The sequence below is a fragment of the Bos taurus genome, chromosome 17 (assembly GCF_002263795.3).
Source record: "Bos taurus isolate L1 Dominette 01449 registration number 42190680 breed Hereford chromosome 17, ARS-UCD2.0, whole genome shotgun sequence".
Taxonomy (NCBI): domain Eukaryota; kingdom Metazoa; phylum Chordata; class Mammalia; order Artiodactyla; family Bovidae; genus Bos; species Bos taurus.
The window spans coordinates 30,595,494-30,614,283 of record NC_037344.1 but is presented as its reverse complement, the minus strand read 5'-3'; the positions used below and the strand labels follow the sequence as shown (position 1 = coordinate 30,614,283).

General features: G+C 39.1%; 1 long non-coding RNA gene across 1 annotated transcript in view; it reads right to left on the bottom strand.

Annotated features, from left to right (window-relative positions):
* Window positions 1–18,202, bottom strand: part of LOC132342593 (uncharacterized) — a 613,928-nt gene extending 595,726 nt beyond the window's left edge. Inside the window, exons 1-2 of the long non-coding RNA XR_009491025.1 lie at window positions 15,207–18,202; window positions 11,474–11,662 (exon numbers count right to left, since the gene is read on the bottom strand). This is a non-coding gene — a long non-coding RNA (uncharacterized lncRNA). The remainder of the gene's footprint in view (window positions 1–11,473; window positions 11,663–15,206) is intronic.
* Window positions 18,203–18,790: the final 588 nt, after the last annotated feature.

Genomic DNA, 18,790 nt, shown 5'->3' with positions numbered 1-18,790 from the left:
GTGGTTACTGAAGATTTAAGATTAAGATTTAAGATTAAAGAGGATTTAAGATTCGACACTGCACCAATAAAGGTATTATGCTCTGAATACTCTGAGAATGTTTGTATCTGAAACTTGATAAGGGTTTTCTTCTGCTTGACAATCTGAAAACACTGACAAAAGATTACCAATGATGAGTTATAAAGATAAAAAGAGGTTTATCTAAATTATCAACCATGCTAGAGGACAGATTGAACTACTCTTCTATTTTCCTTTATAAAAAATATTACAAAATTATTTTCATTTATAAAGTGATCAAATGTATGGAAGCAAAATTGTATGGCAAAAACCATCACAATATTGTAAAGTAATTATCCTCCAATTAAAATTAAAAAGATGCAGCCAATTAATAAAATGTTATGTTTATAAATTTTATTATACTATTTATAAACTTTCTAAAGTTAGTTTTTTGTGTGATTTTTTTTTTTATTCTAAGTAATCACTTATACCTAGTTCAATATCCCTTTTCTTGAGGATCACCAAATTGTATACACCAAATTGTATATGCTTTATGGGGTCGCTCAGAGTCCGACAGGACTGAGCTACTTCACTTTCACTTTTCACTTTCATGCATTGGAGAAGGAAATGGCAACCCACTCCAGTATTCTTGCCTGGAGAATCCCAGGGACAGGGGAGCCTGATGGGCTGCCATCTATGGGGTCGCACAGAGTCGGACATGACTGAAGCAACTTAGCAGCAGCAGCAGCAGCAGCAGTAGGTTGCACAAATCCTAGAACTATCTCTATTCCAAAACTGAGTATCAGTCAGCAACTTGGAAGGAATACAAAATGGCAGAGACACCAAAAAATAAGAAGCCAGCAAAGGAGGCAACTGTTACCAGACTAAATTTTTCCAATATTTTAACTTGAAATATCTAAGGGTATATTCCTTGACCAGTTGTCTGATGTAGGGTCAAAGGATTTTCTCTGAGAATAGATCACTGATTGGTGTAACACATTTTTTAAAGAAACCATGCCAATACCATTGAGTCAATAATTACCAGTTTCATTTTCTGTTAGAACTGAAAGAAGCATCTCATAAAGTTACTTGCTTGCAAACTCTTTCTATATTCTATGACATTTTCCCAATCATTTATATTAGTGCTTTCCTTATGAAATTGTCAACTTTAACATTTATGACCTATAAAATGGTCATTTCGTAAGGTTAATTTGGGACCTATGAAAAGAGCAATATTTTTATACTTAACATGTAATTCAGTTCTTACCTTAATTTCTGAGTCTTTAAAAACAAAATCAATTTACTTGCCATAGAAGGAGCTACCTCTTTCTGACTGTATCTTATGTGGATTTAAGTGATATTTAACTAAATAAATGCACTGGTGATAACTACAATGTTTATCAATAGATTTAGTGGAAATAGATCCCCCTTCAGGACGAAAGGCCTTGCTCCTCCGGATACTGGGAGGGCAGCACAAACAGTCCTCAGCCACCAGCTCTCCTCCTCCTGAGAAGAGAAAGCCAGTGTCTGGAGCAGGTCAAAGACAAAGACCAGTCAGCATGAGGGGAGAAGGTCCAGCACCTTGATCCCCAATCTGATACATCTCTAAAGTGGCATTCCAGATTTCAGGAGCTGTTTGTGGTGGTGGATGAAGGCTTTTTTGAAACTGTGTTATAGCCCAACTTCTCCCTCTGCTGAAGCCTATTTCCTTCCCTTTCCTTTTGCAGGTGTTGTTTCAAAAGCACTCCCTAATAAACGTCAAGTATGCTAATCTCTATCTCAGAATCCACCTCCCAGGGAACCTGACTGAAAAATAAAACAACTGACTGTTTATTATAAGTAAGTAACTTTAAAACGTACAGGTGCAAAGGTAACACAAGGACATTAGAGAGAAGCCGGTTTGCAAGATGCTTGCATGTGCTCTTGGCCCTAAGCAGTATGTTTCATGGAGACCATGGTGGCTCAAACAGTAAAGAATTCACCTGCAATGCAGGGGACCTGAAGGAGGGCATGGCAACCCAATCCAGTATTCTTGCCTGGAGAATCCCCATGGACAGAGGAGCCTGGCAGGCTACAGTCCACGGGGTCACAGAGACTCGGACATAACTGAGGGATGAAGCATACGGATGAACTGGCAGGTTAGTTAAGAGATTGGTGAAGTGATCACTGTACTCTGCAGAGCTGGGCAAGGACCACTTCTAGCATTTGAGGATAGGGAGCCTGGATGGCAAATGTCTCCTACTTATAATTCCTCCTTCGTAGAGAAGAGAGGGATTGGCAGTTTCATATGAATGAAAGGCCAATGAAATCAGTAAGTCTGACTTCCTCAATCAGATCATACAGACAGTATGGAATTCACCACTGAGGTGTGTCCATGATGTAAGCGGCAAACTACTAAGTGGCCCAAGCACAGACTATCTCACTGTGATGGGACTCTCATTATCAACTGTCTGAACAAAGAAAGTTTGAAATCGACTAAATCCTTGACTCATATTTTCCATAGCCTTTCTCTTTATAAGTAAGGAATTGAAAAGTATAAGGCATATACTATAGTGGAAAACCACTATATTCAGAAAAAATTAAAGACAATTATATTCAAGAAGAAATGCCTTTAATTTTAATGAGTGATCCATTTAATTACATATGTACTAATTTCTCTAAGTAGGAAGTTAAGGCACAATTTTGCTAATTCCACATAGTTCTAGGCCCATTCTCTGTTCCATGCTCTTTGAGGAGACACCATAACAATTCTAACAGAGTATTTTAGATCTGTACTTGAGCAGGGGGAGGGCCATTGTTAAAGTCAAAGCCTATCTTATGACACACTGTGGAATGAACAAATCAGTACAATTTAGATTTTACTTTAGGACCAAAGCTGGAAATCACTGCCAACCAAATTCTCAAATCAGTCTTTTCTATATTTTCCAACATGTAGATAGATGTCTGGAGTTTATCTCCTCAGCTCTAAGCACATGATAATGTATAAAAATACCTGAATTTCTACTCTTTTGTAAGTTCAAAATAAAGTCTAGAAACCAAATAAATATCCCCATAGCGTTACATCATGTCTTTGACTCTGGTGCAGACTGCAGGCATATCCATCATTCCCTCTATCAAATTTAAAGTAGGATGCCTAAGGAAAGCAGATAATCACCACATAGCTTTATTTAGCTGAACAAGACAGCCTACATAAGCAGAATAATGAGACGCATAAGGACTAGCATAAATTTTGGAAATAAATTCCCAGAGGGTGCAGCTAATTGCTACTTTAAAACAACTGCCTACATTCAGATGTCAACTGGAAGATTAAAACAGTGGCTCTGGCCATGTTATTTGGCTTGTGACACCACAGACATGTTGTCTGTGGTGACTGGGCACACAGCAGGGCACCGGGCATTCTGTTGAGCTTTCTGAGAGGCCGATGAGGGAATACAGCTGCTTTTAGGGGACAACATGGCATATTAAAATTTCAGAATGTTTTTTCTTTGAGTTATTTTATGCTTGTGAATGGAAAGTTCACTCTCTTATGCCCTCCCTTCACACACACACACATATACACACACTCTTCCTACTGATACAATCATTACCAAGCCATGATGACTGTAGTTTCTGAAAGTCAAATGTTGTTTTGACTCATGACTAATTCAGATGACTAAATAAATTCAGACAAACCTGTTACATTATAAAAGGAAATTGAAAACCTTTACACATGTTTCTCCACTACGCACAAGCAAAGTATATATATGGAATATACTGCACAGGTGAAATGAGAACCTTTTCCACATAGTAGCGTTTAGTTTATAATTTCAAAATAAGAATGACTTTCTCATGTAGAAGAAAGGAAGAAGGATGTTTAGAGCCGATGGGAGGGAACGTAATACACAGGAAGGCAGGAGAAAGAAGGATATTTAGGGAACAGCGCATCAGGTCCCCCAAAGGCCACAGCTCTGACCCGGCAGCCACACAAGTTCTCCTGCATTGCTTATAATCTGCAACACAGGTGCCCTTGCATGGAGCGTGCACTCCTGGAGATGCCCAGGACAACCCTTCACCAAGACCTGACACATACGGCAGCCCAGACCTGATGCTGAGCTCCAAAGACCCATTCTCAGAGGGAAGTTTTAAAGGTTAATTAAGCACCATTTTTATATCAAGTGTTCTAAATGAATGAGAACTATAGGCAAAAATGAAACCACATTTCTTTGTGTTTTCCAATTTGCAGTTTCCCAACAGAATCCTGCTTTGTTACAACCTGATGCCTTTCTGCAAGCTGTTCCTCCTACAAAAACATTACTCTCCTTGCTTCTACTCAGACAGGCTCAATTCTCTTTGTGTGTCCAGCCAGAAAGGCTACTTGCTCTGATAAACCTTTCTCCACTTCTGCTCTTTAGTATTTAAGGAGCCTAGACATATCCCTTTTCGCATTTATTGTAATTTGTAAGACTAATTTTCTCATTTCCCATCATCCTGCTCCTCTTTACCTCCCCTACCACAGACTGTGAGACTGTAAAGCACAGAGAGTACAGTTTATTCCTTTTCTACCCCTGGAGCTTAGTACAGTACCTGACAGTATGTTCCCACCAGATGTATGACACCTGAGTAAAGTTTAGGCTTGTGCTGGTTGCTTTTGGTTTATTTCAATTTGGAAAATCAGGTGTCTCCCTTAGTGAGGGTGATGATACTTGCTGAGATGTAGCATATCATCCCTTGCTCCAATGCAGGTTAATTTATAAGTAATTGGGTTTCATTCGCCAGTACACAGCTGGCAGAAGTCTCTGAAATTCCTGCACGTGGAGCAGTCCTGGAATCATGCTTTTACAGTGTGGATGCAAAGTCAAATTTTGCTCTCCCCTCTAATTCTTACCACACTCGGGAGAAAAGGAGAGATATGACACCTTAATTTCACTATATATTAGTTCAGAAAATACATCTGTAGTCTGGTTTTATACATCTAAATGGAATCTAAATACCTCCCATAACCTTATCAAAGGGTCATACAACACACACACACACACACACACAGAACAAACCTGTCCTTTGAGGTATTTAAAGAGCAACCCACTTCAATAGTAATCCACTCCCAGAACACAAGTTTGGCTCCTGAAATAAGCATCAGAGTGAAAGACAGTCTTCTTTCTCAACTAGGAAGATCTTTTTCCCCATAGCATAAAGAAAAATAAGTCCAGGAATCATTTCCTTTATCTATTTACCCAACAGTTTTATATATTCCTCCTTTTAGTTTTACAAAAACCTATATAATTTCAGTTTCATTTAGCCATTCTGTAACTTAATAAATAGCCAATTAAAATAAATGGTGATTAGAAAGAAAAACACCAATACAGTATACTAAAGCATATATATGGAATGTAGAAAGATGGTAATGATAACCCTGTATGCGAGACAGCAAAAGAGACACAGATGTATAGAATAGTCTTTTGGATTCCGTGGGAGAGGGAGAGGGTGGGATGACTTGGGAGAATGGCATTGAAACGTATAATATCATATGAGAAACGAATCACCAGTCCAGGTTTGATGCACAATACTGGATGCTTGGGGCTGGTGCACTGGGATGACTCAAAGGTATGGTACGGGGAGGGAGGAGGGAGGGGGGTTCAGGATGGGGAACACGTGTATACCCGTGGTGAACTCATGTTGATGTATGGCAAAACCAATACAATATTGTAAAGTAATTGACCTCCAATTAAAATGAATAAATTTATATAAAAAAATTAAAAAAGTAAAAGTAGAAAAGGAATTCTATTCAAACTATCTGACTCACCGACCTTCATTTATGTTTTCAGTGGTACCACATACACACTAATTTTTAAAGTTTGCAACAATCATATGCTCATACTTTTAACTGTAAATTCCTACTATATTTTATTTACAGTACATCTTGATATCCAATTTGAATCCACCCCTGAGTTTTACATGGTGAATATTAAGATCCCAGATAAAAGTCTTGATAGAAACCTCAGAATCTCTGTTCCCTGAGTTTGGATGGTGAGGGACACTATAAACAAAAAAGGGTGACAGTATGGGGAAACCCAATGGCAGAGGAAGAGGCAGAAGAGAACAGTGGTTAGGAGCACAGTCTTCACACAAAAAAGAATGAAATAATGCCTTTTTCAGAGATATGAAGGGACCTATAGATTGTCATATTGAGTGAAGCCAGAGAGAGAAAGACAAATAGCATATGATACCACTTATACGTGGACTCTAAAAAACAGATGCAAATGAACTTATCCACAAAACAGAAAGAGACTCACAGATGTAGAAAACAAATTTACACTTACCAGGAGAAAGGGGGAGGGAGGGAAAAAAATGCGAGACTGGGATTGACATATCGACACTACTATACACAAAATAAATAACTAATAAGGACCTACTATATAGCACAGGGAATTCAACTCAAACTCTGTAATATCCCACATGAGGAAAGGCTCAAAAAAAAAAAAAAACCAGAGTGGATATATGTATATGTATAACTAATTCAGTTTGATATATGCCTGAAACTAACACAACATTATTAATAAACTATACTCCAATTGAAGAAAGTGGGGAAAACCACTAGATCATTCAGGTATGACCTAAATCAAATCCTTTATGATTATACAGTGGAAGTGAGTAATAGATTTAAGGGACTAGATCTGATAGACAGAGTGCTTGATGAACTATGGACAGAGGTTTGTGACATTGTACAGGAGACAGGGATCAAGACCATCACCAAGAAAAAGAAATGCAAAAAAGCAAAATGGCTGTCTAAGGAGACTTACAAATAGCTGTGAAAAGAAGAGACGTGAAAAGCAAAGGACAAAAGAAAGATACAAGCATCTGAATGCAGAGTTCCAAAGAATAGCAAGGAGAGATGAGTAAACCTTCCTCAGTGATCAATGCAAAGAAACAGAAGGAAACAATAGAATGGGAAAGACTAGAGATCTCTTCAAGGAAATTCAAGATACCAAGGGAACATTTCATGCAAAGATGGGCACAATAAAGGACAGAAATGGTATGAACCTAACAGAAGCAGAAGATATTAAGAGGTGGCAAGAATACACAGAGATCAGATCAGAGCAGTTGCTCAGTCGTGTCCGACTCTTTGTGACCCCATGAATCACAGCACACCAGGCCTCCCTGTCCATCACCAACTCCCAGAGTTCACTCAGACTCATGTCCATCGAGTCAGTGATGCCATCCAGCCATCTCATCCTCTGCCGTCCCCTTCTCCTCCTGTCCCCAATCCCTCCCAGCATCAGAGTCTTTTCCAATGAGTCAACTCTTCGCATGAGGTGGCCAAAGTACTGCAGTTTCAGCTTTAGCATCATTCCTTCCAAAGAAATCCCAGGGCTGAGCTCCTTCAGAATGGACTGGTTGGATCTCCTTGCAGTCCAAGGGACTCTCAAGAGTCTTCTCCAACACCACAGTTCAAAAGCATCAATTCATCAGCGTTCAGCCTTCTTCACAATCCAACTCTCACATCCATACATGACCACAGGAAAAACCATAGCCTTGACTAGACGAACCTTTGTTGGCAAAGTACTATCTCTGCTTTTGAATATGCTATCTAGGTTGGTCATAACTTTCATTCCAAGGAGTAAGCGTCTTTTAATTTCATGGCTGCGGTCACCATCTGTAGTGATTTTGGAGCCCAGAAAACAAAGAAGAACTGTAGAAAAAGATCTTCACGACCCAGATAATCATGATGGTGTGATCACTCACCTAGAGCCAGACATCCTGGAATGTGAAGTCAAGTGGGCCTTAGGAAGCATCACTATGAACAAAGCTAGTGGAGGTGATGGAATTCCAGTTGAGCTATTTCTAATCCTGAAAGATGATGTTGTGAAAGTGTTGTACTCAATATGTCAGCAAATTTGGAAAACACAGCAGTGGCCACAGGACTGGAAAATGTCAATTTTCATTCCAATCCCAAAGAAAGGCAATGCCAAAGAATGCTCAAACTACCACACAGTTGCACTCATCTCACACATTAGCAAAGTAATGCTCAAAATTCTTCAAGCCAGGCTTCAGCAATATGTGAACCGTGAACTTCCAGATGTTCAAGCTCGTTTTAGAAAAGGCAGAGGAACCAGAGATCTAATTGCCAACATCCACTGGATCATCAAAAAACCAAGAGAGTTCCAGAAAAACATCTATTTCTGCTTTATTGACTATGCCAAGCCTTTTACTGTGTGGATCACAATAAACTGTGGAAAATTCTAAAAGAGATGGGAATATCAGACCACCTGACCTGCCTCTTGAGAAACCTGTATGCAGGTCAGGAAGCAACAGTTAGAACTGGACATGGAACAACAGACTGGTTCCAAATAGGAAAAGGAGTTCGTCAAGGCTGTATATTGTCACCCTGATTATTTAACTTCTATGCAGAGTACATCATGAGAAACGCTGGGCTGGAAGAAGCACAAGCTGGCATCAAGATTGCTGGGAGAAAGATCAATAACCTCAGACACGCAAATGACACTACCCTTATGGCAGAAAGTGAAGAGGAACTAAAAAGCCTCTTGATGAAAGTGAAAGAGGAGAGTGAAAAAGTTGACTTACAGCTCAACATTCAGAAAAGTAAGATCATGTTCTCTGGGCCCATCACTTCATGGGAAATAGATGGGGAAACAGTGGAAACAGTGTCAGACTTTTTTGGGGGGGGCTCCAAAATTACTGCAGCTGGCGATTGCAGCCATGAAATTAAAAGACGCTTACTCCTTAGAAGGAAAATTATGACCAATCTAGGTAGCATATTAAAAAGTAGAGATATTACTTTGCCAACAAAGGTCCGTCTAGTCAAGGCTATGGTTTTTCTGGTAGTCATGTATGGATGTGAGAATTGGACTATAAAGAAAGCTAAGTGCTGAAGAATTGATGCTTTTGAACTGTGGTGTTGGAGAAGACTCTTGAGAGTCCCTTGGATTGCAAGGATATCTAACCAGTCCATCCTAAAGGAGATCAGTCCTGGGTGTTTATTGGAAAGATTGATGTTGAAGCAGAAACTCCAATACTTTGGCCACCTGATGCAAAGAGCTGACTCATTTGAAAAGACCCTGATGCTGGGAAAGATTGAAGCCAGGAGGAGAGGGGGATTACGTAAGATGAGATGCTTGGATGGCATCACTGACTCGATGGATGTGAGTTTGAGTGAACTCTGGGAGTTGGTGATGGACAGGGAGGCCTGGCGTGCTGCGGTTCATGGGGTTGCAAAGAGTCAGACATGACCGAGAGACTGAACTGATACTCCAGTAACATTTTTTTTTCAAAGTACGAGCTCCGAAGCTAGCCTGATAAGGTTCAAATTCTGAAACAGTAGGAAAGTTACTTAACACTCAGTTTCTTTTTCTATAAAATGGTGATGACAATGACACTATTTCTTCATGGGTCTATTATGAGGATTAAAGAAGAATACAAATACTTAAAATGCCTGGACTCCTGCTGGACATAAGGTGAGCTCTTAAGTATTTCCTCTTATAAACATTATTGTTATCAATAAAGTATCCCAACTTAAAAAAAATCTGATTAGGTATCAAGCTTCTGAAATACATTGATTGACCATACTGAAATCAATGGCATCACTGAACAGTCATCAAATGCAGGCTATGCCTTATTTTTAAGGAAAGGTGCCATGAGTTGAAGGTACTAGAAAAACAATCAAGGCATATATTTCAGATTTACCCTTCTTGGTTCATGATTCTTAAATTGTAGCTAATCCACCTAACAATGACATATTATATACCTGCTATTATATCAAGAGTTGTGCATAAAGAGTAACACAGTATAATACATAGTCACTTTCCTCAGTAAATTTTGGTGAGAGAAAAATCTCTATCATAGGAAGGAACTGATGATTAAATTATAGACACCAACTCAAAATGCAATGGGAATTCTGAACAAAGAATACTCAATTTAAAAGAAAGGCTTTAAGAATAAAACAACAGTTCTTGAGTTAAGCTTTGAAAGATAGGGAAAGATGGACTAAGAAAGGAAGAGGAGCAGGCCTCCAGGGCAGAGAAGAAAACTTGGGCCATCAGCAGTCATGCTGAGATGAGTTTTTATTGGCTGGGAATGAGTGACAGAGTCAAACCTAACATTGAGGGGCCGGGCAGTGTGAGCACACAACCAGCTCCTGTGACTGAGGTTAGTTTTATGTTCCTCCTCATTTCCCTTCAAAATGGAAATGTGTTTTCACTTCATATGAAAGGGAAAGAGACGCTTTGATAGATGACACTCCTAAAGAGACGTCAAGGCTTCATGAAACAACCTTGAATACCATCCAGTTCTCTTGATACCTTGTACCCTGCTTTCTTTTCTTCCTTCATGTTAAATTACTAAGGAGATTTGCATGAAAAGGGGAGCTTTGTTTCTCAGAGTTCATCTGCTCCAGTAGCCATTTACTCCTCACTTCATTGTGACTCATCTTCTCAGCAAAGAGAGGGTGAGGACTCACAGTAGAGAATAGCGGCAAGAGCAGACATACTTAGACCATAGACTCTGTTGTCATGTAGATCAGCTCAGAAATAAAAGGGAAGAGAAGTACAGAGAATAGGTTTTAGAAGCAACTAAATAAAATGGTTTCCATGGGGGCTATAGTGGCTCTTTAATATTTATCAGTGTCACTGAGTTCTTTTTGCAACAGTAATTCATCATCAGAAAGCCTATTTCCACGTAGCTTCTTCGGTATTGCTTTCAGCGAGGATACTCCCCTAAAAAAAGCCACTGCCAGTGGCACTCTTGGCTTCACAATGTTAGATTCATCCTGATGGAGGAGATGAGCAAAACAAAAGAGAAGAGATGCAAAGAGAGACATATTTTTCACAAGGAAAACTTCAGTTGAGCTGCGGACCATAATAAGGACCTTCAACATTTAAAATGAAAATTCATTATCACATTAGCCCTATATGTCATGGATTTGTGGGAAGCCACACACATATGGACAAAAAGATAAAGAATGAAATTTGATGTATTTTAACAAAATTCTCCTTGCACAACATGAATTTCATTATATTGAAGTGTGCAGCAAGGAAACATGCACAACAGACTCTAAGAAAATGTTTACTTATCTGTTTTAAAAGTGTTTAATGTGTTATGGTTAAGAGAAAAGAGTCTTTAAAAGTTGCTGTCAGCAGCCACTCATTTGACTGACAGATTCCTTAACAAAGCTAAAGGAGTGAGTAACCCTGGAAGCAGTGCATGCATGCATGCAGGATCAGTCTTAAGTGAGCCCAGAGTAAATTTCTCCAATGAACTCCTTCTAATGGTAAACAACTCACCAGTGTATAGTGTAAAATCAATCAAACAAACAAACAAACAAAAACCACTAAAGGAATCTAAAAATGATTGAGGGGACAAAGGAAGCTTAGAGGACAGTAATAGACAGTTGCCGGTTATATAAGGCACACTTTGTTTCAGAAACTAGCTCGACTTCTGAGTCAAAGAATCTAGACAAGATGGAAAACAAAGGCCATTATCTTACCTTTAGAGTCAGTGAAAGAGCACTGAGAGGAAACTGAAAGCCAAGAAGAGTTTTTGTTTGCTGTTGCTTTGGTTCCTCTCATCCCCATCATGGCTCACCACCGTATAGCCTAGCACAGTGACTGATGGCATCCCTAGGGGGATGTAGCTTGAAACAGGTTTACACCAACCAGCTGCCTCCCAGAGTCACCTTAAAGTCAAAGAATGGAAAAAATCACTGGAAATCCCTTCAAGGATTCTCTCCTGGGTACTTGAAATCTATGCAGAGAGGTCCATAATTAGAAAATGGTAACGAAGAAAAAGAAGAGCAATGCCAAATGCATCTGAAGCCTAGAATAATTTACTTCTATATCACCTTTCTTTACTTCTGTTATTAGTTTAGACCTCATAGTCACAAGACAATCAAACATTTTTGTGCCATAAATCCAAAAGAACTAAAACTGAAGCTAGCTTTTCTTCCATTAAATGTGTTTCCCTCCCATGTTCTCTTGCTTGAGAACTGTCACCGTCATCTGCATAATCGCCCAACCAGAAACCCTAAGAGTCATCCCTGCGTGTTCCCTCACATGCAGTTACCAATTCTTCCTCACCCACTGTTCTAGAATCTCTTTTATAATTACCCCCCTAAACTAAGTGCTTCTGCTCTAGTTAAGGCCATTATATATCATCTATACCACTGAAATAAACCCAATAACTTATCTTTTAAACCCCAGATTTATTCCTATCCAATAAATCCTCCACACTGCTTACCAAGGTAGTCATTTCTCCCTACCTGTAGTACACAATGCAAAATCATCCTGATTTAGTACTTATAATACAAGTCACATTCGCCCCCACACATTGTTTCTGCACCAGCCTTGCTAAACTACCGCCTATTCCCTGAGATCACTTGTTCTCTTGTCTCCCTGTACTTCACGGTTGGTCCCCTGTCCTCCCCTTGGCCCACCCTATGTGCCCTTCAAGTCTCAGGTGAAGCACGATACGATGCACTCCCTGATACAGAGTCAGGACTCTCTCTTTCATCATCTCAGAGAACCTTTGTGTTTGGCACTTCACATTGCTAAAACCAGAAACCACTCAGGCTACAAACAAATGGACATCTGTTGTGAAAACAGGAGCTGGAATGAGGAGGAGGCGCCCCGTGGGAATGCCAGAATACCCATGCAGCCAGGCCTCAGGACGATGGAGCTCAGAGAGAGGAAAGCGCTGAGATCCCAGGGCAGCTCTCATGACTTGTATCAGAAGCAAGCATATGTTAAGCCCTTTGCTCATGCCTTGTCATTACTATACCACAGGGTCTTCCAACTTCTGTTCCCATTTTATCCACTGCATGACCTTTTCTATATGTTGAGTTTGAACTATTCAGAAAAAAATAGTTAGTTGTTCAGTCATGTCTAACTCTGTGACCCTATTGATGGTAACCCACCAGGTTTCTCTATCCAGGGAATTATTCAGACAAGAATACTGGAGTGGGTTTCCATTCCCTTCTCCAGGGGATCTTCCCTACCCAGGGATTGAACCTGGGTCTCCAGCATTGCAGGCTGATTCTTTACTGACTGATTCATCCAGTGTAGGCCCATTTGGAAGAAAAGATTGTATCAATGCAATTAGGCACCATGATCTCCATTGAGGTGTTCTTTCCTACCACCCACCCCAGGAGAACACTGTCCAGCTTATAAGATATGCTATGTGGTGGCAGAGTCAGCTTTGACCAGAGCGGCAAGTCCACTGGTCAGTAGCATGGTAACCATGGTGAAGGACTCATAAAGGGATTGTGAGGGGGCAGCATTCTGAGACCTGGGGTATCCAACACTCTTAGTATATAACTTACAAGAAATTTATCACATTGTGCTATACTTGCTTGCCTGATTGCATGACTATCTCTGAAAAGACCATGAGTACTTTGTGAAAACCTTCCAGATCCACTGTAAGAACATAGTAGGTACACAATAAATAGTTGCTAGTAAATGAATGAATTAAGGGTACACACAAAAAAATTTATTTCATTAGTAAAACTTTTCCAAGTATCTTATTTTTATATCTCATTTAGCTGAAGCATGTTATCCAAACCTGGCACTGTGAGTCTCCTAGAAAACTGTTGAGTGGAAATTCCCTAAATCATAGACACAAAAACCTCACACCAATAACAGGAGTCCTGGCGCCTAGAGGACAGTGAAATTACATAACAGCAAGACTAAGGCATCTGCGAACGATAGTCTTGATCCTCTATCTATCAGGACACACACAACTCAGGTACTGTACAGGAGTAACACAATTTTCCGAGGGTAAAGGGGACCACAAGCTCTGTTCAGTTGTATTCAAAATGCAAGTCTACTTCCTTCCAATAGATCCATTTCTCAGTTGAGATTGATAACATGCTGAGATTAGGAAAGTAAGCCTGGAGGTGAGAAACTGGTTGTTCAAGGTCACTCAGATGCCTAATGACAAAGCCAGATTCCTCCTCATCAGACCAATGTCCTTTTCTAGTTCTTGCTTAACATTCCTTAGTACCAAAGGCCCAAACTAAGTTTTAACCTAGTATTTTAATTTAAATGTCTGCCTTAAGGGATTCCCAGATGGTGCTATTAGTAAAGGACCCATCTGCCAATGCAGATGTAAGAGACATGGGTTCGATTCCTGGGTGGGGAAGATTCCCTGCAGGAGGGCATGGCAACCCACTCCAGTATTCTTGCCTGGAGAATCCCAAGGACAGAGGAGCCGACTGGCTACAATCCATAGGGTTGCATAAAGTCAAACACAATTGAAGCAACTTGGCACACATGCACACACTGCCTTAATCATTTACCAGCAGAGTTAAGAGCAAACCTAAGTCTACATAGAGAATTCAGAAAACTATATTTAAGGGGAAACACTCATTTGCATATAACAGAGAAGCAAGGGCAAGCCCAGGGACACAGGGAAGACTAAAGCTCCAGGAAATTCTGTAATTCAGTAACTGATTCTATAAGTCAGTTAACTGATGATTCAGTAAACTGACTTCCAGCATATTGACTAGAGCCAGTACCTAAAGGCAGCTGTATGAACATGCAGAGTTGTGAGCTAACCTAGAAATCTCAAGTAGGCCATTATCTGTTCATATAAAACTATGCATTATATAAAGTAAAATAATTGTTCTTTACTCAACCTAGTTAATGTTTGGTTGTTGTGTAATTTAAAAAATACCAGATACCCAATTAATTTAAGCCCATTGTTTTCCAGGCTTTTAAGTTACAAATTAGCAAATTTCTGCTGTACATACACTTAGCATATCTGTGGTAATTGAGAACAGAACTTGGAGTCTTACTAATAGCAAGCATATGAAGGAGAATATGAAATGTTGATTACATTCAGGGATTAAAACAAGAATGTGTGGTGTGTGAAGTGTTTGGTATTTAAACCAAGAGCTGATGAAGATCAACATCAAAAGAAAATTTAAATTAATTACTATGGATTATGTTTGCAGAATCCAGAGTAAGAGAATAAGGAAATGCAACTGAGAGAAAAAAATGACCAAAACATTGGCCTGCACTCCATTTAAAGTTTATACTTCATTTTTTCACTAATCTTACAGTTACTACCTTCTTAAACCACCAAGTGAAAAGTAAAATTTATACTACTTTTCACTATGTGGGTATACATATGTATTAAGTATGAATACACATGAATGCAAAGGAAAATAATTAGGAAAAAGAAAGAAAATAAATCCAGATTTTATTCCATTCACTCTTACTTACAATGTTTTGGGAAATGTAGTTTCATTCAAAGAATCTCCCTCATTTCTTCAAGAAAGGACCTACAGTAAAGAAGAGGATTCAGTGATAACCAACCTGGGCACTTTTGTTATTTCTCCTTCATTTTTTCACATAAGGTTATTACTCTCAAAACTCTCTGCCTTTTGGCTGCTGTTGCTGTCATTGTTCTTTCTCTCCTAGAAAGGTCATTTCTAAGAATCACCTATTTTTCTGCTCTCCAACCTACTGATTTATTTATCTCTCAAGAGAATCAGAGGAATTCCGTCACAACAGGAAACACTTAGGATTCTAGGCCTCACACACACTCCTCTCCAGGCTGAAGATGGGATTTCCTTGAATTTTATCCTGGGATTGTCAACAATTTCTGAACCCTGAATCTGCCTTCTCAGAAGTAGCCACTTACCTTCTACTTGCCAAGAGAAAATGATCCACAAATCGTGCCTACTTATACGAAGGTTTCCAGATCAAATACAGGTTTTCATTAAACATGAATTTTAGATAAACAATGAGTACTTTCACAGTATAGCTATATTCCATGCAATATCTGAAATTTATCTGTAATTCAAATTTAATTGGGAAGCCAATTAAATTTGTATTTGGTAAATCTAGCAATTATGACTAGGAGCTCTCCCTCCTTTTGAGAGATTCTATTTCATTTTCTTCTCTAGGCTTTTCTCACTCTTGAGGGACAATTCAGTATTATGTTCCTTATTGTTTTATATTCCTTTTAAGGGATTTTCTATGCCAGATACAAAAGTATGTTCATGACTATATATGAGCATGCATGCATAGTCAGGAAAGTTTAATGTTGATAAACACAATGCTGCTGCTGCTAAGTTGCTTCAGTCGTGTCAGACTCTGTGCAGACAGCAGCCCACCAGGCTCCTCTGTCCCTGGGATTCTCCAGGCAAGAATACTGGAGTGGGTTGCCATTTCCTTCTTCAACACATGCATGCTTGCATGCTAAGTCGCTTCAGTCGTGTTCAACTCTGTGTGACCCTATGGACAGCAGCCCACCAGGCTCCTCTGTCCGTGGGATTCTCCATGCAAGAATACTGGAGTGGGCTGCCATCTCCTTCTCCTGATAACCACAATAACACAAGGATAAAGTATAAGTCTATTGCCAAGCCTCCCTCAAGGATTTTGATAATTTTCCACGTCATCCAAGAGAAATCCAAAATGGTCCTTTATTCTCTAATTTGTGCCAACATGACTCAAGGTGGTTTTGAGAAAGCCTATTTTGGTAAAGCTTACTGTGTAATCTGACCTGGTAGCCAGATCCAAACATACAGTTGCCAACTAGTAAATAGAAATTGTCCAGATTTTGACTTGGCATAGAAAAGTCCCAAACTAAATACTCTGTTATAACATTTGACCTATCTAAAACTGTACACATTGTGTCAACACTTTAAGTATAGGAAAGAAGAGAAGCCAATAATTTCTGTCTCTCTCCATCTTTATTTTTCCCTTATGCTTTCTCTATTTGCACTGAAGCTAAAAGAACAGTGAAGATTCAGAAAGAAAATTCTATGCACATATACACACACATTTCGACTTTTAACACATTTCGACTTTTAAGATAAAGAATATACACATATATATGTTAGAAAGTACACATCAAAATGCCAGTTCATCCAAAATAATTGGTAGATCGTGGATTCTACTAGTGAATGTATGGGTCAAAGTTATTTCCTAAAAAACAAATTCTTTTTCTCAGTTGCCCTGATGACATATCCTGAAAGCCAGAAGCCCAAATAGCTTAGATTAGATATAATGCTTGCTTTTTCCTTCTTCTACAAACCCTAGATACTTCAAGAGGATGATTCCTGTGGTGTAGTTGCTTCCATAGCTAGGCTTACAATGGCCAGAATTGTAGGGACGTTATTCATGAAAGAAAGGAATGGTGAGCTTCTATTTTCTCCTAAAGTAAAATACCTAAGCACCTAATATGTAGAGAGGATGCTCTTGCAAAGTGTCCCAGAGAGGGAGGTCCTTTAAGACTTTGGGATGTTCATTTTATGAGATTTAATCTATTTTTTATGGCAGTAATGACTAAGAGAATACTATCCATATATACAAAGAATATAAATATCAGGCCACAAACTCAAGCATGTGAGAAATAATCAACACTTTTATAAAGCAACTTAAGTTACATTCAAGCTGTCATCCCCATGAGCCAGTGGGAAACTTATGGTCCATAACAAAATTTAAAGATTCTCTAGGGAGCACTAAGGGGTTGGAAAGCTGAGGTTAACTACAGTATCTCTTCAGCAAAACTAGCAAACATATTAGCACCAAGATGCTTAGTGATCCTCTCAGCCTGGTCTTTCCATGTCTATCAACAGTCTGATGATTTCTACCATGCTTGGAAAGTTCTTGCAAGGTTTCCTATGGCCTTGCCAACCTAGATGCCCCATGAAGCCTCTGGTTTCTAAGATCTAGCCATATGCTGCCAAAAAATCAGGGCAGGTCTACTGTGTTCTTGGGGCCACATATTTTCCCTCTCTCCTCCTCCAAGAAAATATTAAAGATAGATCAGAGGGAATTCATTTCTGTCTCATGATTCTTTAAGATAATTATTTCATAATCAGTAACTGCCATTCATTTAAGCCCTTTACATGTTCAGACTGGACAGTTTGCCCTGCCACAGCCTCCCTGAGTTAGGTATTACACATCCATCCGCTGCTTACAGGAAATGTGGAGTAATGGGATGAGGAGAGGGGAAATGCAGAGGGAAAAACTCACAGAATAATAACTGAAAATATCAAGAACCAGATATCTAAGTTCAAGCTCAACTAAGAGATCCTTGTTTTAAAAGACAGAAGAGAAGCCATTAGTGGTCTAAACTCAGAACTTTCATTTCTATGTCATTTTAAGATGTTTGACCTCAAAACACTTCACTGCAGAGAACATTTTTGAAGAGTCATTGGTTGACCAAAAGATAAGTTTCGAGAACACACAAGAATAGGATGTCTATGTTATTTTCATAAGGTGATAACATTAAAACATAAAAGAAAAAATATAAAAATACAGTGGGACATAATACATCAAAATTAAATGTAGAACTGACTGCTACTATAGGTACTGGCAAGTAGAATGGGCATTTTATTTTCTCTTAAGAATGGAAACAATGGTCAATATGAAAGAAGTATCTCATTCTTTAAATTCTGACAGATTTACAAACCAGAATACCAGAAAAACATCCACTTCTGTTTCACTGACTATACTAAAGCCTTTGATTGTGTGGATCATAAAAAACTGGAAAACTCTTAAAGAGATGGGAATACCAGACTATCATACCTGTCTCCTAAGAAACCTGTATGCGGGTCAAGAAGCAACAGTTAGAACCTTATATACAAGGAACAATTGGCTGATTCAAAATTGAGAAAGCGCTATGACAAGGCTGTATGTTGTCACCCTGTTTATTTAACTTATATGCAGAGCACATTATGCAAAATGCTAGGCTGAATGAGTTACAAGCTGGAATCAAGGCTGCCAAGAGAAATATCAACAACCTCAGATATGCAGATTATACCACCCTAATGGTAGAAAGTGAAGAGGAATAA